Source organism: Lepus europaeus, chromosome 9 (assembly GCF_033115175.1).
Source record: "Lepus europaeus isolate LE1 chromosome 9, mLepTim1.pri, whole genome shotgun sequence".
Taxonomy (NCBI): domain Eukaryota; kingdom Metazoa; phylum Chordata; class Mammalia; order Lagomorpha; family Leporidae; genus Lepus; species Lepus europaeus.
The window spans coordinates 91,056,580-91,080,774 of record NC_084835.1 but is presented as its reverse complement, the minus strand read 5'-3'; positions in this window follow the sequence as shown (position 1 = coordinate 91,080,774).

The window sequence follows — 24,195 nt, the reverse complement described above, 5'->3', positions numbered from 1 at the left end:
GATAGACAATCCTGAGTCTTGCAGCGCTCGTTGCAACCCGCCGTACAGGGCCCGAAGCCTGTCCTTTGTAGGAGCAGCGCATAACAGGTCGTCCATGTAATGGAGACACTTGCAGTCAGGAAACAGGTCTCTAATTGGGTCAAGCACACGAGCAACATAGATTTGGCACATGGTAGGACTGTTTGTCATTCCTTGAGGTAGGACCACCCATTCCCAGCGTTTATCTGGTTCCTGTTGGTTAGTAGTAGGGACAGTAAAGGCAAAACGGGGAGTGTCCTCTTTACATAAAGGAATGGAAAAAAAGCAGTCCTTGAGGTCGATGACAATCACGGGCCAATTTTTTGGGAGTGCAGAAAGTAGCGGAAGGCCTCTCTGCACCGGGCCCATGGGCTGCATTTGCGCATTGACTGCTCTAAGATCGTGTAAAAGTCTCCATTTTCCTGTTCTTTTTCGAATTGCGAAAATAGGCGTGTTCCATGGGGAGGTAGATGGGATCAGATGTCCCGCCTGAGCCTGCTCGTGAACGAGCTTTTTGACTGCCTCCAATTTTTCCTGTGACAGGGGCCACTGCGGAATCCAAACTGGTGTGTCTACCAACCAGGATATTGATAGGGGCTTTATAGATGCAGGAGGCAGCGCAGTGGCCCCTAAGAAAAACCCAAACCATTTCTATTGTGTTTATGTTCGGGCTGGACAGGAGAGGGCGTGCCCTGTAACTGAATGCCGAGGCCTCTTCCCGGGACATACCCCATCTTTTGAAGCATGGAACGCACCGCGGGGGAAGTGGTGGTTAGGGCAACGTCCATTTCCGTTAACACGTCCCGTCCCCAAAGTGAAACCGGAAGGGGCAAAACGAAAGGGGCAAAATGTCCTGAGTGACCCTCGTCGTCCTGCCAGGGTAGAAGGGCCGCGCTTTTCTTTGGAAAGCTGGCGAAGCCAAGCCCCTGTAGGGTCTGTTCAGCGACGTCAGTGGGCCATGTTTTGGGCCAGTCCTTTTCAGCTATAATTGACTTATCGGCCCCCGTATCTAAGAGACCTTTAACACTTTTACCATTAATCCACAGGGTAAGCATGGGGCGTTCGTTCAAAAGCATGTGCAGGCCAGTGAAATTGGTTCCGGAGAACCCGAAACCACTCGTGCCGCGGGCGGGGCCTCTTGCAGGGAATAGGGAGTGAAGACTGGGTAACAACAAAAGTTGAGCTATGCAATCTCCAGTATTAATTAAAACGGTTCCTTGAAATGTTTGTACCATGATTTTTATCTTACCGGTAAAATCAGAGTCTATCACACCGGGAATTACCGTCAGGCCCCGAAGGGCAACAGAAGATCGGCCTAGCAAAAGCCCAACCGAATTCGGTGGCAAGGGGCCTGAGTAATCACTTTCTACCAGCTGAACTCCCATCTCCGGTGTTAGGAGGAGTGGGGAGGCGGCACAGAGGTCCAGGCCTGCGGAGCCACTGGTGGCGCGGCCTGAGGGGGTTGAGGGTATGGCAACAGCGGAGGGGGGGGCACTGAGGTGTAGGCGTTCACCTGGGGGCCCCTCGCCGGAGCGGGGAGCCCCCTCTGGCCGTTTTTTGTCCCCTGTCTGTTACCGGTGAGGGGATTGCCATCGGCATCAAAGGCGGAACGGCAGTCTTCCGCTTTGTGAGGGCCCTTGCGGCACCTGCGGCAGAGCTCTGCACTTGTGGAGTGCGCTGGGGAATGCCCAGATGCAAACGCAGGGCAGTCACGCTTTCTGTGACCAGGTTGGTGGCACTGGAAGCAAAGGCCAGAAGAGATCGTGGGCCGCGGGCGCCCCTGGCTCTGACCTCCTCCCTGTTTTTGTGTGGAGTTATAGGTGGCCAACATGGCGGCAAGGCCTGCGTTAGTAAGCGGGCCGCCGGCGTCCCTACAATACTTCAGCCAAGAATCCACAGATTTGTTTCTATGTTGCCGGAGGATGCCTTTACACTCACTATTAGCCTGCTCATATATGATTTGTTTGATCAATGGTTTTACGTCTGCGTCCGACGGAAATATCCGTGACGCGGCCTCGAGTATCCGAGCTACAAAGTCAGCAAACGGTTCGGTCAGGCCTTGGACAATCTTGGTAAGGTGGCTAGAGGATCCACCCGAAGTGGCCGCCTGTCTCCACGCCCGTCGGGCGCACTCGGAGATTTGTCTGTACACTTGTCTTGGGTATTGTGTTTGATCGGCCTGATGGGGTCCTCGCCCTAATAGCATGTCGGCGTTCCACGCGGGGTTGCCGTCCTCAGCGTTTTCGTCCGCCTGATCGTGGCAACACTCGGCATTCATAGACTGCCATAGAAGAAATGTGCCGGGACTTAAGCAGGCGCGAGCCAACTGAGTCCAGTCACTGGGTGTTAAGACCTCTTGACCGACTGACTCAAGCAGGGAGATAGTAAATGGGGCGGTGGCACCGTAGTCAGAAACTGCCTGCTTGAGGCTTTTTAGGACCGCCATGTCCAACGGTGCGTATCTGACCTCTCGGGTGCCCAGGCCCAAGACCGGGTAAGCATGGGCTGAGCCGGGGGCGTCAGCTTTTAGTTGTTTCCAGGCTTGCCGATGAAATTGCCTCCCTGTTACGGGTGGGGCAGTAGCGACAAGCGGGGCGGCAGGCGGCCACGGCGGTGCGGGTGGAGCTTGGGTTGGCTGCCTAACATCAAAAGTGCTGCCGCCTGGGGGCGCTATGATTTCAGACTGATAATCAAGTGGGTAGCCACCAGGGGGAGCCGCGGGGGCGGCATCAGCGGCTCTCAACCTTCGACGCAACCGCGAATATAAAGGGGGGGGTGATTTATGCGGGCTGTCGCCCTCCCCCTCCGCGTCAGAGGAGGAGGCGCCGGACTCAGAGTCCGGGGCCGCCAGGGAAGTCTGACACCCAATTTCCTTAAACTCTATCAGGTCCTGAGCGCTCTCGGACTTCTGAGAACGGACTTCCTCAAAGGTATCACGAGCGGCTGCGAGCGCCGGGTCGCTCGTCCGAGTCGACCCCTCCTCCCGAAGGCATGCTCGAACCAAGTCCCACAGGGGAATTACCATGGGATTGAGATCAGGTTCTTTAGGGTCCTCGGCCGTGCGCCGGAGGTCCTGTCCAAGTTTCTCCCAACAGCTAAGAGTGATCTGGCCTGTATGAGCGAACCACGGAGCAAAGAAGTCAATGCTCCCGAGGAATTCAGCAATCGTGGATCGAGAGACTTTAATTCCCTTGTTGCGCAGTAGCGCCTTTAACGGGGCAATCAAATTTGACTGGCTCGGGGCATTGCCCATCATGAATAAAAGAGGGAAAACACTTCCTCAACAAAGAGGGAAAACACTTCCTCGAAAATAGGGTGCGTCCACCCCTTACCCGTGAGACCTACCTCGCTCACGGGGCCACGCCGGTAAGACTTACCTCGCTTACCTTCCACGCCGAGAGTCAAGCTCTTTCGTTTCCCCGTACGGGCCACCAGCTGCTCGGCGCCGCTCTCGTCCAGCAAGAAACCGACACCGGGCGTCTCGTAGAAGAGCTCTTTATTACTCAGGGCGCGGGAGATCAGACCTCGATCTCTGGCGGGCAGGAACTACTCGCACATCCGGTGGTCGGGGCATATATACGCAGTACACGTCACGAATCATATGATTACAAGGCTGTGTCAGGATAGGACAGCTCAGGGGTAGCGCGGGAAACTTTGCCGGGGAAGAAGAACCCGGAAGCAGGAAATGAGCGCCATCTTAGCGCTGCGGTTCCTCGGGTTTGGTCCCCTACATTATTTAATAAATATAAATTTCCAAAGTACAACTTTTGGATTATAGTGGCTTTTTCCCCCCATAACCTCCCTCCTACCTGCAACCCTCACATCTCCCACTCCCTCTCCCAACTCATTCACATCAAGATTCATTTTCAATTATCTTTATATACAGATTAATTTAGTATATACTAAGTAAAGATTTCAACAGTTTGCACCCACACAGACATGCAAAGTATAAAGTACTGTTTGAGTACTAGTTATACCGTTAATTCACATAGTACAACATATTAAGAACAGAGATCCTACATAAGGAGTAATTGCACAGTGACTCCTGTTGATTTAACAATTAACACTCTTATTTATGGCATCAGTAATCACCCAAGGCTCTTGTCATGAGTTGCCAAGGCTATGGAAGCCTCTTGAGTTTGCCAACTCCAATCTTATTTAGACAAGGTCATAGTCAAAGTGGAAGTTCACTCCTCCCTTCAGAGAAAGGTACCTCCTTCTTTGATGGCCTGTTCTTTCCGCTGGGATCTCACTCACAGAGATCTTTCATTTAAGTTATTTTTTTTTGGCCAGAGTGTCTTGGCTTTCCATGCCTGAAATACTCTCATGGGCTTTTTAGCTGGATCTGAATGCCTTAAGGGCTGATTCTGAGGCCAGAGTGCTATTTAGGACATCTGCCATTCTATGAGTCTGCTGTGTCTCCCACTTCCCATGTTGGATCGTTCTCTCCCTTTTTGGTTCTGTCATTTAGTATTAGCAGACACTAGTCTTTTTATGAGATCCCTTTGACTCTTAATCCTATCATTATGATCAATTATGAACTGAAACTGATCACTTTGACTAGTGAGATGGCATTTTTATAATATACATTTTCCACGAATTTCTTGAAGACTTCCTATATGCATGGATTTCATATACTTCTTGCAGCAAAATAAATATATCTTCTAATTATATGTTCCATGAAATTCTGGAAATATATCATGTAAGAATGTCCCAACAGACAAGATAAATATACTCTCTTACTGCTCTTGAAAAGGAAGCACCATGGTGTGCACCACATATGGAAATGATCAAGGGCAAGCAACAGTTTATACCCTCTTATACCTGAGAGCAGCCAAGCCTATAAGGAGCCAGAATCTCCACCACAGTCTTAAGGAAATGAACTTGCCAATGTCCTAGTTGAGTTTGGAAACAGATTATTCATTGTCAAGCCTCCAGCTAAGAACATGGCCTGGCTAACACCTTGATGACAGCTTTGTGAGAATCTGATCTGAGGACTCAACTAAGCAGTGACGACTTCTGCCCTATGGATACCCTCAGATAATAAGTACATGTGCCTTTAAGACATAAATTGTTGGTTAATATAAGTCCAGAAAACTCATGCAATTGCCATGTTTCAAGCACATCCTTCTATATACATAAAAGAGGCACAGACTGATTAAAATGCTTACTCCGAATTAGGATCTGACAATGCTCCTAGACACCAGGTAAATGTCTGTATCCCAATTTGATATCTTTGTGGGTTTTGTTTATGTTTTAACACAACTTATATAGCCCCTTGATAAGACCATCCTAGTTGATCTATCACTATCACTTTATGCATATTCATAGACTTATTCCTTCTGTTCAGTTATCTTTGATCTCAAATGTAAAGCTTCCAAGAACTTGAATTACTTCCTTCCTTTTTTAGTGCTATGAAGGAGGAAAAAGATAATTTCAGAACAGTTTTCACAGTTCATTCTCATAGTATTCATCCATCCTCCTATACTGGCATTAAATCAACCAACAGCAAAGACATGGCTAGTGATACAAAATTCACCAATACATCTCATTGCTAGTCCTATCCCTTTTGATCCCCACAATCACTTTAGAAACACAGCAACCTTACTTGAACCTTACCTGAGTTTTGGCACTTTTTTTCCTACGTAAATAGAGACAGAACTGAAGAAGAGAGTTTAGGTGACTATACCAAGTCATCACTGCAAGCTTACAGCACAGACAAGCCTCAACCTATGGATTCCTGGTTCAAAGTCCAATGTTATTTTCATTTCTATTTGCATTTCTTAAATAATTATTGTATTACATGGGAGAGATTTTCATAATGAACACAAACTTGGAAATTTAATATGACTTTAAACATCTACAAAAATAGTTCCCAAGCAAGAAAGAATTACATGATGATTAAAATATGATTCAATGACGCTAGAGAACTATGTGACTATTACTAAAATTTCTATATCCATAGCAAATATAAAGAATTCATTTGTTTACATATGTTCAGAAATTAAGATGAACAGAAAAGGCTTTTTTGATTCTTGTCCTTGCAAAATTTGCTAAGTCCCTAAATATAGTGGAGTGACAAAACATGTGTTGCCTGACAATTCTAAAATCTAATTAGTAATGAAAATGATTTCTCAGACTTTGGAGGCTAATAGCCTTGCCTACTTTGAAAAATGTAATATTCCTTTATATTCTAACAGATATTTCCCCCAATGCAGTCTAAGAAACTGAATCATGCATCATTAGGCTGGACAAGGAGATGATAAACAATGTTGTTAGGGCTCTGTGGTTGCTAGGGTGCTAAAGGCTCTAAAGTAGGAACTCTCATTATTTGACATAGACAAGCTGCTAAATGAGTGTCAAGGCAGTTGTTGATGCCTGAAGTGGTTGAAGTGATCTACAGCACACTTGCTTTCCTAAGAACTCTGCCTGTTCTTCTTCAAGGGCACATTCTATTTCTCTCTCCTCATTGCTTTAAGGTTTTCCTTATTAAAGCATATTCAGATACTTCCCTTTCAATATCATTTGTATCATATAATTTCCTTATCCAAACAAAGGCACAAAATGTTTCACATTTAAAATTAGAGTTCAGACTCCTAAAATAGGCCTTGATTAAGACTGCAATCTATTCACAATCATCTTTCCATGGTTACAGCCGCAACTCTCCCAAAACATCTCAGTAATCTAGAAAAATTTTCCACTGATCTTAGCACATGTATTCGCACTTCCACCATTCATCTGCCTTACTTTTCACATTACATTTTTCTCTTGTCAATTTATATTTTCAATATCTCTATCATAAATCCTTTTCTGACTCTCTCCCCATTTTGGTTATTCCATCTCTAACTAGATATCACACATTCCTCATCTATGATATAGTAGATGCTCATGTTCTTATATTTTAACTGTTGAACTACACCTTAAGAAACTTTGTTGAAATCCTAAACACTCTAAGAGTGCATTTATATAGGAGATCCTGGGTAATTCCTTTTTTTGGCATCTAAATTGGATAAAACTTAAAGCTTTCCTTAAAATACATCTACTCCACTCTACTCATGCCAGGCATTCTGGCCTTTTATTTGAGGCATTTAAAAATTATGCTGTTAGCAGATTTACTTTTCACAGAGTTCTTTCTTATTTTTATTAGGCTTAAATCTGCTTTCCAGTACATTCCAACTGAAGATCTAAATTCTGTTCTCTGAAGTAATAAAAACTATGTCCAAGTCAATTTAACTGAGAGTATCATGTTTATTAGAAAGAAGACATCAACTCTCTCTTAAGATGCTTTTTTTCTTGGTCAAACATTTCTCGTTCTATTTTTTATTCTTCATATGTCATGATTCCCAAGCACTCAGATCATTCCCTTTATCTCCCTCTAAACTCTATGCTCTTTATCAAAGTTTCTTGTGAATGTGATCAGCAGATCAAAACATACTACTCTAAATGCCATCCCACCAATAAATATTTCAATGGGACAGTTAGTTTACTTAGTCTTGACACTGTAATACTAGAAGCAAAATCTAAGTTTATATTATTCATTTTAATATCATGTTGCAATTTTGGCACAAACTAAAGAAATATCTACAACTGCTTTTCCCACAATTTACTGTTTACTCAAGTGTTTCCGTCCTGACCTTGCAAGAGAATTTGATGTCATTAGTCTTGCAATCTTCTAGTAAACCTTTCAAAGGGGGAAGATGTTAGGTTGAGATTATTTGTTTGTTCTTCCTTAGAATAAAGCTGTTGAAGAAATGGATATCGAAGGTATGAATTTCCTTTTAAGGAATTATAACCCATCACCCTATATTTAAGAGGTCACTAGTTAGAAATGAGATTAATTTATTTTATGTGTCTCCTGATGACAGCATAAATATTGAACTAGATTTAAATCACAAAAGAAAAACCTAAAGATGGATGATTTCTAACAATTAAAACTGTCCAGTAAAATGTGTTTCCCCAAAGAAACTATTGCATAAGTGATTGTGTTCAAGCTGAAATTAATAGCTATGAGTTTCTCATTGCTACAAGTTTCAAATTGCTGTGAAAAATCTGTCAGGTGGAGGCGGCATCAGTTGAATGTCTTATGGAATTCCCACAGCTCAGAAACATGGACTGCAAGAATATTTGAGGATAATGTGGAAAGATGTGTTCTCCTCTTCCAGATGCGAGGTTCTGTGTAGGCCATGTTTGATACGTATTACAAATATCCATTGTGGCCTTTGGTTTTCCTGGCTTTAAAATTAGGAGACTCCCCGTGGTAGTGACTTTGCCCCTTTTTAAATAGAAGACTCCACAGCCCTTCTTTTTCTAAGTACATTCAAACCATCTGTTCAAGAATCTGTTCTGAAAGTTGACAGATATCTGTGTTAAATAAATCAGTCTAAGGATTCCAACAGCCACATTTTCTATTGGAAACCAAAGCAAATTTGTTCTTTGTTATTGAACTGGTAAATGAAGAATTAAATAACGTAAGCACCAGCCTCTATGACAAAGCAATGTGTAGCAAAACTATGAAAATCTGTGATTGGGATTCCTCCCTTTGTCATTCTGACATTATTTTTATGGGCCAAATTGACTCCTGGTCCTACACAAGTTAAACCAGAACAGAGGCATTTTGATGCATGTGCGTTTATGAGTATGAATCATAACATTAAATTATCACAAACCATGATCTCACCTGCCCCTCCCCCTACCTCAGTTCAGATTTTGGATTTGTCAAGTGACTGACTAAGTGTTAACAATCAGCAGATGGACTAGAAGGGCAGATGGGGCTCTCTTAGGAAAACAACTAAGAAGTGATTAAAATCACCAAGGACTGCACTCATCATTCCTTCTTTCAAATGATAGTATATTCTTCATACAGTTAAAACTGATTAAGATAGCAAAGCAAACAATAGAAATGAAAAAATCCTTATGTATTCTCTCTTTGTTTAAACAGTAACAATTTCAAGGAGACAAAGTGGTGGGAAACATTTAAAATATGATTTACCAACATGGTAACTGATATCACAGCCTTCCTTAAGATTTGGGGGCACTCCAACTGATGTTTTTCATTTTTATAATGTTTTAGAACTGTCAACTTACTTCCACCCTATTGGGTATCTGTATCATTATTTCATTCATCCTATCATTTGTGTTACGTATGAGTTATGCCCTAGTGCTAGGCACTGATATTACAGTGTACTGCAATTCTATCTCCCTACATTCAGGCATTATTCCCTTTGAAGTTTTACCATATAGATGAGATCACTTTGCCAGTCAGGACACTCAGTTTAGGATATTGTACACATATTTTATAGTATTGCTTTAAGAGTCATTTGCTTAGGAAATGCCTTGAGAATCAACCTAGAAGTTTCAAAAGAAAATCTGTCTAATTATTTTGTGGGTAAACTTAATTTTTGTCCCAATATAATTTTGCTCAGTTATATCTGGCTACATGACATAGAATTTCATAGCTGAATGTAGTTAAAAGAATATGCTATCATAACTGAAAACCATAAACAAGAGGGCTCTGGAAAGATTTATTTTATTTTACTTTATTTTATTCATAGAGTCAGAAAGAAAGAGAGTGAGAGAGAGAGAGAGAGAGAGTCTTTTATCTGCTGGTTCACTCCCCAAATGGCATCAACATTCAGAGCTGAGCTGATCTGAAGCCAGCAGCCAGGAGCCAGGAGCTTCTTCTAGACCTCCCACATGGGTGCAGGGGCCCATGGACACGAGCCATCCTCTGTTGCTTTCCCAGGCACATTAGCATGGGGCTGGAACAGAAGTGGAGCAGCCAGGACTCAAACCGGCACCCATATGGGATGCTGATGCTGCAGGCCAGGACTTTAAACCACTGTATCATGGTCCCAGCCCCTTTGAAAATATTTTAATTATCTGTGGTAGGAGAATAATATATTCTTGAAGATGTCCCTCTTCTATCTTCAGAACTTGTACATATATCACCATCTACAGAAAAGAGTACTTTGCAAAAGCAATTAGATGAGCTGATAAAATAGAATTTCTTGGTTGCCCCATTGTAATAACAGGGCCCTTATAAGAGGAAGGCAATGTCAGAAAAGGAAGAAGGTGGAAGCAGAAGTAAGAGAGATCTGAAGATTCTGCACTGTTTACATTAAAGATGAGAGGAAGCACTATCATTGAGTAAGCTGATCTCTAGTACCTGGAAAAGGGAAGGGAGTAAATTTTCCCCTTGAGCTTTCAAAGGTATCAGAACCCAGTTGACACTTTGATTTTAGGAGTCTGACCTCCAGAACCATAAGGTAGCAAATCTGTGTTGTTTTAAACTCTAAAATTTTTGCTATTTTTATAGCAGCAATAGAAAATAAAATAGCACTCAAGTATTATTAATAATAATAGCAACATTAAAATACATTTATATATGAGGGTTTTTTTTTTTAAAGCTCAAGGAAAATGTAACTAAGCGATAAGCTTATTTTGGTGCAAAATGTTTGAAATCCTTGCATGTTTTTCCATAATTCAGGTTTGCCATGAACTTTTGGAAGACCCTGATAACATTTATCACCTATGTAAGTAGTAAGGTTTATACATTTATATTTACAACAGTTATGTTTTCTTCCATCAAGTCCAGCTCCTATGGAAGAGAGGAGGGTTTTTCATAAGCTGCGCTGCTGACTTCTGAGTCTACATCCTGATTTAGTGGGACAGCACACAGCATTTGATTAGTGATGTCTGCAATGGGAGTTGGGCTAGGAATGATGACCTCTGGACCTATCACACATTTTCTGTAACTGGTTATTTTGAAGGGGTAAATTAGACAACCCTCTCAGAATCACAGACTATTAGGTATGTTCGAGCTCCTTAAAGCCGAACAAAAACTTAAAACCCAATTCAGAGAAAGAAAAATCTGAAAGTATCTTAAGAACTAACAGAATCAGAACTAGGCTGGCGCCAAGGCTCACTAGGCTAATCCTCCGCCTGTGGCACAAGCACCCGGGTTCTGGTCCCGGTTGGGGTGCTGGATTCTGTCCCGGTTGCTCCTCTTCCAGTCCAGCTCTCTGCTGTGGCCCGGGAAGGCAGTGGAGGATGGCCCAATTCTTTGGGTCATGCACCTGCATGGGAGACCAGGAGGAAGCACCTGGCTCCTGGCTTCGGATATGCGCGGCGCGCAGGCCGAAGCAGCCATTTGGGGGGTGAACCAACGGAAGGAACACCTTTCTCTCTGTCTCTCTCACTGTCTAACTCTGACTTTCAAAAAAAAAATCAGATATAAAACCAAGAAATCTTCTATTTGAACTTATTTCTTTTTTTTTTAACTTTTATTTAATGAATACAAATTTCCAATGTACAGTTTATGGATTACAATGGCTTCCCCCCCCCATAACTTCCCTCCCACCCCGCTCCCTCTCCCCTTCCATTCACATCAAGATTCATTTTCAATTCTCTTTATATACAGAAGATCAATTTAGTATATATTAAGTAAAGATTTCAACAGTTTGCACCCACATAGAAACACAAAGTGAAACATACTGTTTGAGTACTAGTTATAGCATTAAATCAAAATGTACAGCACATTAAGGACAGAGATCCCACATGAGGAACAAGTGCACAGTGACTCCTGTTGTTGACCCAACAAATTGACACTCTAGTTTATGGCGCCAATAACCACTCTAGGCTCTCGTCATGAGTTGCCAAGGCTATGGAAGCCTACCAAGTTCGCCAACTCTGATCATATTTAGACATGGTCATAAAAGACAGGGTGAGGATGGTAACCAATGATCCTAAGAGTGGCATTTACCAGGTCTGAACAATTATACAGCATTAAGTGGGGAAGAGGACCATCAGTACACACAGGTTGAGAGTAGAGCCATTGGAGGTAGAGTAGAGGTTATGATTACGAAGGAATGAGGCCCAAGTGCGCTAGACAGGGTCTAGCACAAAGGACAGAGTCATTCTTAGAGGAGCTAAGAAAGGTGCTGTCTAAGCTACAATTAAGTTTTCTGATTGAGAGGCAAATAGGACCTGACAGAAGGGGCCTGGTAATAATCTGGTGGGCTTTAGGCCTTGAAAGTTAAGAGGCCCAGACCTATCTATCTCTTCACATGGGGTACATCCTAAGGGAGATGTGAACCTCCTAGGGGAAGGCACTCTGTTCACTTTCATTACTTGGCTGGCCTGGGAGGAGAGCTGGCCAGGTAAAGGCAGGTGGCATCTCTAACAAGAAATTTACAGTTCTGCCTGCAATGTTGCTGACCCTACTTGGCCGTCCCCTCAGCTGCAGTGGTCACTTTGGAAGCTGGGCTGCGTGAAGGGCTTTTCAGCTTAGAGCCAATAAGATCTGTGGCTCTGACCTGGGCATCCTGCGACTCCAGGGCAGGTCCATTTCCAATGATCCAACTCTTGGCATAGCTGCCAGGGCTCTTCACAAGTTGACTTCTGCTGAAGCCCAGGCTTACCGCATTGAAAGCCACTGCAGTAGACTGGCCTGTTGGGTCTCCTTGAGGGCAGATCACTGTACAGATCAGCCATTAATAGGCCTGCCACCCATTGCTTCTGATGCCTAGCATTCTTTTCCTCCTGGTTTGTGTTAAAGCAGACCAGAGGATGCAAGTCAAGGGAGTGCCTGTGTTCCATCTCTAATCTTCGGTGGCCTGAACTACAAGTCTATAGTCACAGGCATGTTCTGTAGTAGTTTTTCTAAGGTAGACAATGCCCATGAGGAAAATTATATTCTCACTTTAAAACTTTGTTTCCCTTTGGTCTGAAAGGGAGGTTTTTTCTACTTACTGTTTACTTCACTGATGGCGATGTGAATCTAGCTATGAGATTATTATTTAAGTTCTTATTTTGGCTATGCTATTACAGAAAAATGTTAGTCTTCTCTTTTATAAGGTCTAAAGATTAAATTGTGCGTCCTACAGATTCCTTCATAATAGAATTAGTTTCCTACCTTGAGGAGAATAGAGAAATGAAAGAACAAGTTGGGCTTAGAATACAGAAATGAGGGAGCAAGTCCTAGATCGCTTGCTGACAATAGCAATATCACATGAATACTTAGCAAACAGTTTCAACCATTAGATAACAACTTAAGAAAACATTTACCAGAAGGTGCAATGCCTTCTATAAATTTTAAGAATCATGTATTTGGAAACACCTCTTAAATATCTAACATGGTGTAGTTTGTTTAGCCAGTAAACTTAAGCACAACCATATAAAATGTTTTTGGTTTCTTTCTACCAACAAGTATAAAACATATGATGCAGAGATTCAGGTCACACGAATTAAAATGTATCTTTCATTAATTTTAGCAGCTTCAACTTATGGACAATCTTATCTATAAGCCAATTAAAATAAAATTCTTAATAAAATTTTACCATGTGGACACACAATATGTACATACATATAACATAGCATAATAGACCAATATAGCAATTTTACTAATAGCTTTTAAAATCTTTAACTCTTTTTGTAGATTGCCATTTGATTTAAATTGCTTTTTTTTTTAGGAACCTCAGTTAACCATACTTTCTCTCAGTTGGTACTGTTAATACATTATTGGCTTCATCTGTTTACAGAGTCATCCCAAAGTACTGAATACAATAGAAGTGGCTGGAAAAAGTTCATTGGAACCTATAGGAGGACAGCTAAACACAGAACCAACAACACTTTAGTTTTATGAGCAGCACATCATATATAACTGTGGATGACAAAAGACTTTAAGTCGCCATGTTTAAAATTATAAACTCATCAACCAACAAGAGGCACTTGCTTACTTCACAGTATTTTTGAAAGCACCTGTAGGATTTTACAAGTATTTAACCCTTTAGGTGCCTGCTCTTTGTCTTGCTCGCCTTTGTGAGTGGAGAGCAACTCGTGTCCTTATCGGTCACTTTTCTCTCTCTCTCTCTCTCTCTCTCTCTCTCTCTCTCTTCTAGTTAGCCTGGTGAACTTTTCCCCACGGAGTTTCAAGCCTCATTCCCTTTAGTCTCCTCTTTCTGCTTTCCCGCTGGTGTCTCGGGCTATTTTTTTTTATTAAACTTTTATTTAATGAATATAAATTTCCAAAGTACAGCTTATGGGTTACAATGGCTTCCCCCTCCCAAAACTTCCCTCCTACCCACAACCCTCCTCTTTCCCGCTCCCTCTCCCCTTCCAATCACATCATGATTCATTTTCAGTTCTCTTTATATACAGAAGATCAGTTTAGTATATATTAGGTAAAGATTTCAACAGTTTGCCCCCATATAGCAACACAAAGTGAAAAAAAATACTGTTGGAGTACTAGTTATAGCATTAAATAAGAGTGTACAGCACATTAAAGACAGAGATCCTACATAATATTTTTTTTAAAAATTAATTAATTTTCTATGCCATTTCCAATTTAACACCAGGTTTTTTTTTTTCATTTCCGATTATCTTTATATACAGAAGATCGATTCAGTATATAATTAGTAAAGATCTCATCAGTTTGTATTCACGCAGAAACACAAAGTGTAAAAATACTGTTTCAGTACTAGTTATAGCATCACTGCACATTAGACAACACGTTAAGGACAGATCCCACAGGGGATGTAAGTACACAGTGACTTCTGTTGCTGACTTAACAATTTGACACTCCTGTTCATGGCGTCAGTAATCTCCCTAGGCTCTAGTCATGAGTTGCCAGGGCTATGGAAGCCTTTAGAGTTCGCTGACTTTGATCTTATTCCGATAGGTGTCTCGGGCTATTAAGGTTCGGCTCACCTTGTGTTCCAGCGCTGGTGTGTTGAGTCTGCCACTGGTGTCCCGAACTTGGGCTCCCATGCTCTCCACTCAGGTCCACTGTGAATCACTAGTTCCAGAAGAGTTTCCTCTGCTGTTTCTTCCCCTACTCTTCCTTGAACCTGCAGTATCTCCACTTTTATTAAACTGTCTCTTCCCGGGCTATCAGTGTGCTCCCTTCCTATTCCACCATTTTGCCACCTCCCGAACTTCTTTCTAGCACTACTCAATGAATTTGACTAGTTCAATGTTTCAGGTAGAAATGATACTGTTCAAAATAAATTATTTTTCCTCCTCTCTTGGAGATATTTATGCCTTCTAACCTCCTAGGCTTCAGCTTGCTTATGCCACCCTGTTTAGTGCTCTACCTAAACTTTCCTTTGTTCAGTAAAACTCAACATCTAAACATCCTTACATTTATCCTCAACTTCTACTCCATAACTACTTCATCTATTATTCTGATCAACTTTTAGGTCTCAAAGGAAAGAGATACAGAGATCAAATGAACTCTTTTATACTGAACGATTGCCTACTTCTTTGTTTTATAATATTTTTTGTAAATTAAAGCATTTTTAAATTCACTTTACAAATAAAGCTCTAAAGCAAATGCTGTGTCTTTCATTTATGAAGTATGAGAGGTCAGCAGAAGGAACAACTGTAATAAATAATAAATATTTGTTAGAAACCTAACAGGTACTCTGCTGGGGAATTCTACAATTAAAGAGAGAGGCTAGATTCATACTTTTGGGGAACTTGCAGATTTGTTTGTGCATAGTTAATCTCTGTTCACTCTGTCAAGCTCTAATCCTAGGAAACAAGAGGCTGAGTCACTGTGGAAACACATATGTCTTCAAGCAACCAGTGTGTGCCCTGTACTTCTTCCAGAAAGGAATGAACTAGTGGTTCCTTGGAAGAACATGAATATTTCCCAGGTAAATAAAACAATAAGCCACTAGGAATTTGTAATCTAAAAGTTGACTGCTGAGTTTGAATCTTAGTTTTTCCATATGAATTTGAAAACTATCAAGCAAATATATAACCTTTCTAAACCTTACCCTCTCATCTATAGACTGAGATGAATTATATTGGCTCTATCATGAGGTAAGGGTTAAATGAAATAATTTATGTAAAAAATTAATTAGTATGTCACTGGTAGACAGTCAGTTCTGATACCTAGTAACAATTGGTAATGTGATTAATATTACCCTCAATATAAAAAACATTCCCATCTCCTACTTCTCCATGACAATATGATATCTTCAAGATAAGGCCTAAAATAATATTAAAAGTTTATATTATTTTTATCAGTCTTGGTAAATATGGTGGCTAGATTCTTAGTCACAATTTCTCTTGCTTTCTTTCCTTATTTGAAATTCCCAAATCCACTAAAAAAATGGTAGTCTATCAGCCCAGGAGCAGGACAAAGTCATATAAGTAAATAACAGCTAAAAGTAATACTGTTGATGATTTCTTGGAAATGTACTCCTCCCTGGGTAATAAAGAATGAAATGCATGAGGACCATCCCCAGACCTTCCTTGCTACCTGCATTGAATTTTATTGTGTGAAGAGGTGCTGTTTAGCCACCAATGGATAGTAAAGAGAACTCCAAAGCAGAGAAAAAAGAAAATGGGACTGAATTGCCATTAGCCAGCCTAGGAATACCATTGTGGGACTTACTGTTATGATAGATAGATATTGTTCATTGAACTTTATTATTTAAGTCATGATCAGTAGAGTTTTTAATTACAAAAAACTACAAAAATAAGTTTATTCCAAGCTAGTTAATATTGCACAAAATGGCTTCAAATATAGGTGGGACAAAAGTATGTCTCAGCCAGGAGATGGGAATGGAGTTACATCTACTAATGATGAGTCTTTCCCAATCTAGGATAAAACTGAACATACATAAAGCAAAATCCAACACCAATAATGGGAGGTAAGTGGTGCACTGACTGACCACAAATGACTCACAAGAAACAAACTTGACAATTCACCTGACTACATCTGTTTGGTCTTTGCAGCCTGTTCTGGTAGTGTTCTATAGAAAATATCTGTATTTGGGGCTGGCATTATGGCACCATGGGTTAAGCCTCCACTTACAATGCCAGCATGCCATATAGCCATATGAACACTGGTTAAAGCCCCAGCTGCTTCGCTTCCAATCCAGATACCTACTAATGTACCTAGAAAAGCAGCAGAAGATGTCACACATACTTAGGCCCATGCCACCCATGTGGAAGACCCAGATGGAGTTCCAGGCTCCTGGCTTCATCCTGAACCAGCTCTGGCCATTACAACCAGTTAGAGAGTGAACTGGCAGATGGAAAATCTATCACTATCTCTCTATAACTAACTCTGCCTTTCAAATAAATAAATAACTTTTAAAAAACCCAAAATATATGTATTTTGGAACAGTGTCAATTGGTCTGTCTCAAAATATCAAGTCTAAATTAGGGAGTTATCATGTGCCAGATTTAGAATAGCTCACAAAGAATGTAGAGAAATCTACAGGGAAAGAGCTAATCTAAGATTCATGAGTTCATCTTATTTCTAATAGGATGGCGCCAAAATCATATCTGTAGTAAACCACAGGACATACTTATTTCTGATTAGGTCATAGTTCATGGTGGTACAGATTAAGTTTTCAAACTTGTTTGGAGCTATTAGTTGCCTGTCCTCTATTTTTTTTTTAACTTTTATTTAATGAATATAAATTTCCAGTATACAGCTTATGGATTACAATGGCTTCCCCTTCCCATAATTTCCCTCCCACCCGCAACCCTCCCCTCTCCCACTCCCTCTCCCCTTCCATTCACATTAAAATTAATTTTCAATTCTCTTTATATAAAGAAGATCAATTTAGTATACATTAAGTAAAGATTTCAACAGTTTGCACCCACATAGAAACACAAAGTGAAACATACTGTTTGAGTACTAGTTATAGCATTAAATCAAAATGTACAGTACATTAAGGACAGAGATCCCACATCAGGAGCAAGCGCACAGTGGCTCCTGTTGTTGACCCAACAAATTGACACTCTAGTTTATGGCACCAGTAACCACCCTAGGCTGTCGTCATGAGTTGCCAAGGCTATGGAAGCCTTCCAAGTTCCCCGACTCTGATCATATTTAGACAAGGTCATAAAAGACAGGGTGAGGATAGTAACCAATGATCCTAAGAGTGGCATTTACCAGGTCTGAACAATTATACAGCATTAAGTGGGGAAGAGGACCATCAGTACACATAGGTTGGGAGTAGAGCCATTGGTGGTAGAGTAGAGGTTATGATTACAAAGGAATGAGGCCCAAGTGTACTAGACAGGGTCTAGAACAAAGGACAGAGTCATTATTAGAGGAGCTAAGAAAGTTGTTGTCTAAGCTACAATTAAGTTTTCTGATTGAGAGGCAAATAGAATCTGATAGAAGGGGCTTGATAATAATCTGGTGGGCTTTAGGCCTTGTAAGTTAAGAGGCCCAGACCTATCTATCTCTTCACATGGGGTATATCCTAAGGGAGGTGTGAACCTCCTAGGGGAAGGCACTCTGTTGACTTTCATTACTTGGCTGGCCTGGGAGGAGAGCTGGCCAGGTAAAGGCAGGGGGCATCTCTAACAAGAAATTTACAGTTCTGCCTGCAATGTTGCTGACCCTACTTGACCATCCCCTCAGCTGCAGTGGTCCCTTTGGAAGTTGGGCTGAGTGAAGGGCTTTTCAGCTTGGAGCCAAGAAGATCTGTGGCTCTGACCTGGGCATCCTTCGAGTCCAGGGCAGGTCCATTTCCAGTGACCCAACTCTTGGCAGAGCTGCCAGGGCTCTTCACAAGCTGACTTCTGCTGAAGCCCAGGCTTACCACATTGAAAGCCACTGCAGTGGACTGGCCTGTTGGGTCTCCTTGAGGGCAGATCACCGTACAGATCAGCCATTAATAGGCCTGCCACCCATTGCTTCTGATGCCTAGCTTTCTTTTCCTCCTGGTTTGTGTTAAAGCAGACCAGAGGATGCAAGTCAAGGGAGTGCCCATGTCCCATCTCTAATCTTTGGTGGCCTGAACTACAAGTCTATAGTCACAGGCATGTTCTGTAGTAGTTTTTCTAAGGTAGACAATGCCCATGAGGAAAATTATAGTCTCACTTTAAAACTTTCTTTCCCTTTGGTCTGAAAGGGAGGTTTTTTTTTTTTTTCTACTTACTGTATACTTCGCTGATGGCGATGTGAATCTAGCTATGAGATTATTATTTAAGCTCTTATTTTGGCTATGCTATTACAGAAAAATGTTAGCCATCTCTTTTATAAGGTCTAAAGATTAAATTGTGCGTCCTACAGATTCCTTCATAATAGAATTAGTTCCCTACCTTGAAGAGAATAGAGAAATGAAAGAACAAGTTGGGCTTAGAATAGAGAAATGAGGGAGCAAGTCCTAGATCACTTGCTGAAAATAGCAATATTACATGAATACTTAGCAAACCGTTTCAACCCTTAGATAAGCACTTAATAAAACATTTACCAGAAGGTCCAATGCCTTCTATAAATTTTAAGAATCATGTATTTGAAAACACCTCTTAAATATCTAAGATGGTGTAGTTTGTTTAACCAGTAAATTTAAGCACAACCATTAAAATGTTTTTAGTTTCTTTCTACCAACAAGTTTAAAACATATGATACACAGATTCAGGTCACACAAATTAAAATGTATCTTTGATTGATTTTAGCAGCTTAAATTTATGGACAATCTTATCTAAAAGCCATTTAAAATAAAACTTAATAAAATTTCCCCATGTGGACATACAATATGTATGCACATATAACATAGCATAATAGACCAATATCAAAATCCAAAATATCTGGTTGAACTAAGATTCCTTAAAATCATGACATAACATAGTCCAAATTTGATCATTGTTACAAGGTGATTATTCAAGTCTTTGAAAATAAGCACATAGTTAAATAACCCATAGCTCTTAATAAAAATTCAGCTGTTTTTGAACAATTAGAATTTAACAGACATCAAGAGAACGTAATAGATTACTTTAACACATTGCTCTAACAGTGCATCAGAGTTTAATTCTATGTCAAAGAGAAATTGAGCTTCCTGTGATCTTTTGCTGTGAGGTTTCCTTCCTTTACCTTCTTTCATATTGGTGACCATGTATCTGTGTTTCTGTGTGTAACACATCTTTAAGCATCTTTTGCAGGGCAGGATGAGTGGCAACATATTCTTTCAGTTTCTGTTTGCTATGAAAAGTCTTAATTTCACCTTCATTCACAAATGAGAGCTTTGCAGGATATAATATTCTGGGCTGGCAGTTTTTCTCTCTTAGTACCTGGGCTATGTCTCGCCATTCCCTTCTAGCTTGTAGGGTTTCTGATGAGAAGTCTGCTGTGAGTCTAATTGGAGATCCTCTGAGAGTAATCTGACGTTTCTCTCTTGCACCTTTTAGAATCTTTTCTTTATGTTTCACTGTGGTGAGTTTGATTATGACGTGTCGTGGTGAGGATCTCTTTTGGTCATGTTTATTAGGGGTTCTATAAGCTTCCTGTACTAAGATGCCTCTGTCCTTCTCCAAACCTGGGAAATTTTCTGCTAGTATCTCACTGAAAATGCCTTCTAATCCTTTCTCCCTCTCCATGCCTTCAGGAACTCCTAGAACCCGAATGTTAGATTTTTTAATAGTATCCTGTAGATTCCCGACAATATTTTTTAGATTTCTAATTTCTTCTTCTTTTCTTTGGTTTGCCTGTTTCCTTTCCTGTTCTCTGTCTTCTGAGTCTGATATTCTCTCTTCTGCTTCGCCCATTCTGTTTTTAAGGCTCTCTAATGTGTTTGTCATTTGATCTATTGAATTCTTCATTTCATTATGATTTCTCGTCACAATCACCATTTCTTGTTCCACTAGTTGTTTCATTTCATTTTGATTCCTCCTTAATATTTCACTTTCACGAGAGAGATTTTCTATCTTGTCCTTTAAGGATTTCTGTAGTTCAAGAATTTGTTTTTGAGAACTTCTTAATGTTCTTATCAATATTTTGAGATCCGCTTCTTGCATTTCTTCGATCTCCTCATCTTCATAATCTTGAGTTGGGGTGTCTTTTTCATTTGGGGGCGTCATAGTGTCTTCCTTGTTCTTGTTACCTCGGTTTTTGCGTTTGTTGTATGGCATGTTGGAGATATTTGGTTTCTTCACTGTGGTGTTTTTTTTTTTTCTTGTTATACTATGACTCTAGATTAAGTGGACTGTCTGCTTTTAGTGGAGCCTTAGAGGCTTGAGATGGGTGTGGACTGAGAGCTGTGTTTGGTTCCTCAGGGTTGAGGGTGTGTCAAGATGACACTCCCAGGTTAGGTGTGGTAAATGTCTCTTTCTTTTGTTGATTCAAAAGGGAAGTAATTCCACACAGCTGAATGTAATTGGAGGTAGTTAGCAGGCAAATGATATACCCACAGGAGCCAGAGATTGGAAGCTCTTTCCCAAGGACCACACAGGGAATCTCTGCTGCCCTCGGTGTGGGCTCCAATTCTCCTGCAGTCTCCCACTGGGTTGCCAAGTTAGATGCTAATCTCCAGTTATTTCACCCCTCCCCCCAGAGTCAGGTTTTTCTGCTAGGCTCAGGGCCGGTGCAGACCTGAGGTCGCCCTGCTTATGACGTATGTCCAAAATGGCGCCTGCTCTTTGTCTTGCTCGCCCTTGAGGGGTGAGCGGAGAGAGAGAAACTCGTGTCCGTTTCGGTCACTTTTTTTTTTTTTTTCCCCTCTCTCTCTTCTAGTTAGCCTGGTGAACTTTTCCCCACAGAGTTTCAAGCCTCGTTCCCTCTAGCCTCCTCTTTCCGCTTGCCCGCTGGTGTCTCGGGCTATGGAGGTTCGGCTCACCTCACGTTCCAGCGCTGGTGCGTTGAGTCTGCTGCTGGTGTCCCGAACTTGGGCTCCCACGCTCTCCACGCAGGTCCGCTGTGAATCACTAGTTCCGGTAGAGTTTCCTCTGTTGTTTCTTCCCCTACTCTTCCTTGACCCTGCAGTATCTCCACTTTTATTAACCTGTGTCTTGCTGAAGAATATCAATGTGCTCCCTTCCTATTCCGCCATCTTGGATTCTCCCTGTCCTCTATTTTTTATAACCTACCCATGCTCCAAGAGCTAGATAATCTCATGTCATATCATCACTTCCTTATAACTTGAGCCCACAAATATGTGTATTGACCTTCAATGTTGTTTATGGGCATTTAACCCCCAGTGGCCTTTCCATGCCCGTGTGTGTGTATGTGTGTGTGTGTATTTGTCTTCCCTACAAAAGTATATCATAAATTCCACAAGGGTGAAAACTATGAGTTATAAATATATGAGTTATATATACCTATGTATAAATACTTATGGATGAATTTTATACATACATAATGGAGGTAATGTGTTTTGCTGCTACCACAGCAAATTTCTTTATGGTGGGGGAAGGGAGAGGGATAATTTATTCATTTGAAAGGCAGAGCAACAGAGAGACAGAGACACATACGCACAAACTTAAGGAGAGCGACAGAGAGATCCCCCATCTGCTGACTCACTCCCTAAATGGCTGCAACAGCCAGATCTTGGCCAGGCTGAAGCCAGAAGTTATGAATTCTATCCTGGTCCATCACATTGGTGGGAGGGGCCCAATACTAGGTCCATTTTATTTTGTCTTCCTAGGCCCATTAGCAGGAAGCAGTATAGAAACCAACTAGCCAAGACTTCAACTGACATCCCCCTGCCAAGATGGGATGTTGGCATCACAAGGGGTGGTTTAACACGATATGACAAAATGCTGGCCCTTACCACAGCAAATTTCTAGAAAGCAGGTCTAGTGGCATAACATTGCCAGGGGTAAATTTCCTATTTATGTCAGCAACACACCTCAAATGATTCAAGACCTATATCCTCTGAATTGAGAATAGCAATGTGACACAAATTCACAATATAAAAACCTGGAGGCTGTCCACAATGCATGCATTGCACCAGAGTAAGACAGATTCATATAGTGCAAACAAGAAAATTTCAATAAGAACAAACAGACTATTATCAGCAGGCAGTATCACCAGACATTGATGAGCAATTACTATGCTTAACCGTCTTTTATGAAGCTCCCTAGTTCTGGTGGCTTTTGATCTAGCATATTTCACAGTTCCTAAGTCTCACCCTTGGCTATCCACATACCCACACTCCTTGTCTCTCACTTGTGTCTTTGTAGCTGGCCATAGCAAATATACCAAATATATATATATATATATATATATATATATATATATATACATACATACAGGTTTTCTTTTCACTTTTAAGCCAGGAGTTTGCTCATTTAAGATACAAGATAAATACACACACACACACACATACAAAACTCTTGTTTATAGTTTACAGCGTATTATTCATGTTTAAGAGTTTGTACTGTCATATAAAAGAAGATGCAAGAAACATTAAAGGAAAGGTATGGAAGCAGTGAGCAACATTAAGAAGTATTATACTGCCTCACATTCATCCCTACCATCACATATTTAGCACTTCTTTACTAGTGCATTTTAGATGCACCCTTGAATTCTCATGGTGAAAAAAGAACAGATGCAATCCAAAAGCAAGACTTCACAGCCTAACTGTTCCTAGCCAGTAGGAACCCTCTCCTTCTCTACTGTGTCTGTAGAATGTTTCATGCTATTTATTAACGCCATTTAAATGGATAATTCAATTTTTTCTAAAGGCTGCTGAGAAGATTTTCAGAAAAAAACATAAGATGAAACCTTGTTCAAAATACAGCCAAAAAAAAAAAAAAAAATAGGGCATCTGACCTAGCGGTTAAGATAACTGTACAACCTGGCACTGTGGTGCCATTGGTTAAAGCCCCGGATTGCAGCTCCTGAATCCCATATGAGTACCTGTTTGAGTCCCAACTGCTCCACTTCTGATCCAGCTTCCTGCTCATGTGCCTGGGAAAGCAGTGGAGGAATGTCCAAGTCCTTGGGCCCCTGCACTTATATGGGAGAACCAGAAGAAGCTACTGGCTCCTAGGCTCCTAACTTCGGATTGGCTCAGCTCAGCTATTGTGGCCATTTGGGGAGTGAAACAGTGGATGGAAGACCTCTCTCTCTCTCTCTCTCTCTCTCTCTGTGTCTCTCTCTCTCTCTCTGTGTGTGTGTGTGTGTATACCTCTATCTCTGTAACTCTGTCTTTAAAACAAATAAAATAAATATTTTTAAAAAAGATACCAATTGGAATGACTGTGTCCCATATCATTGTGCCTGAGGCCAATGACCAGCTCAGTCTATTGATTCCAGCTTCCTGATGGTGTAGAATGGGAGGCAATGGTAACAACCAGAATGACCGAGTTCCTGTTACCCATGGGGGAGACTTAATTTGAGTTCTGGCCCTGATTAGAGGCAAGAGGTGGTAGAGCATTGCCAGCATTTGTGGAGTAAGCCAGCAGATGGTGGCTCTCTCTATC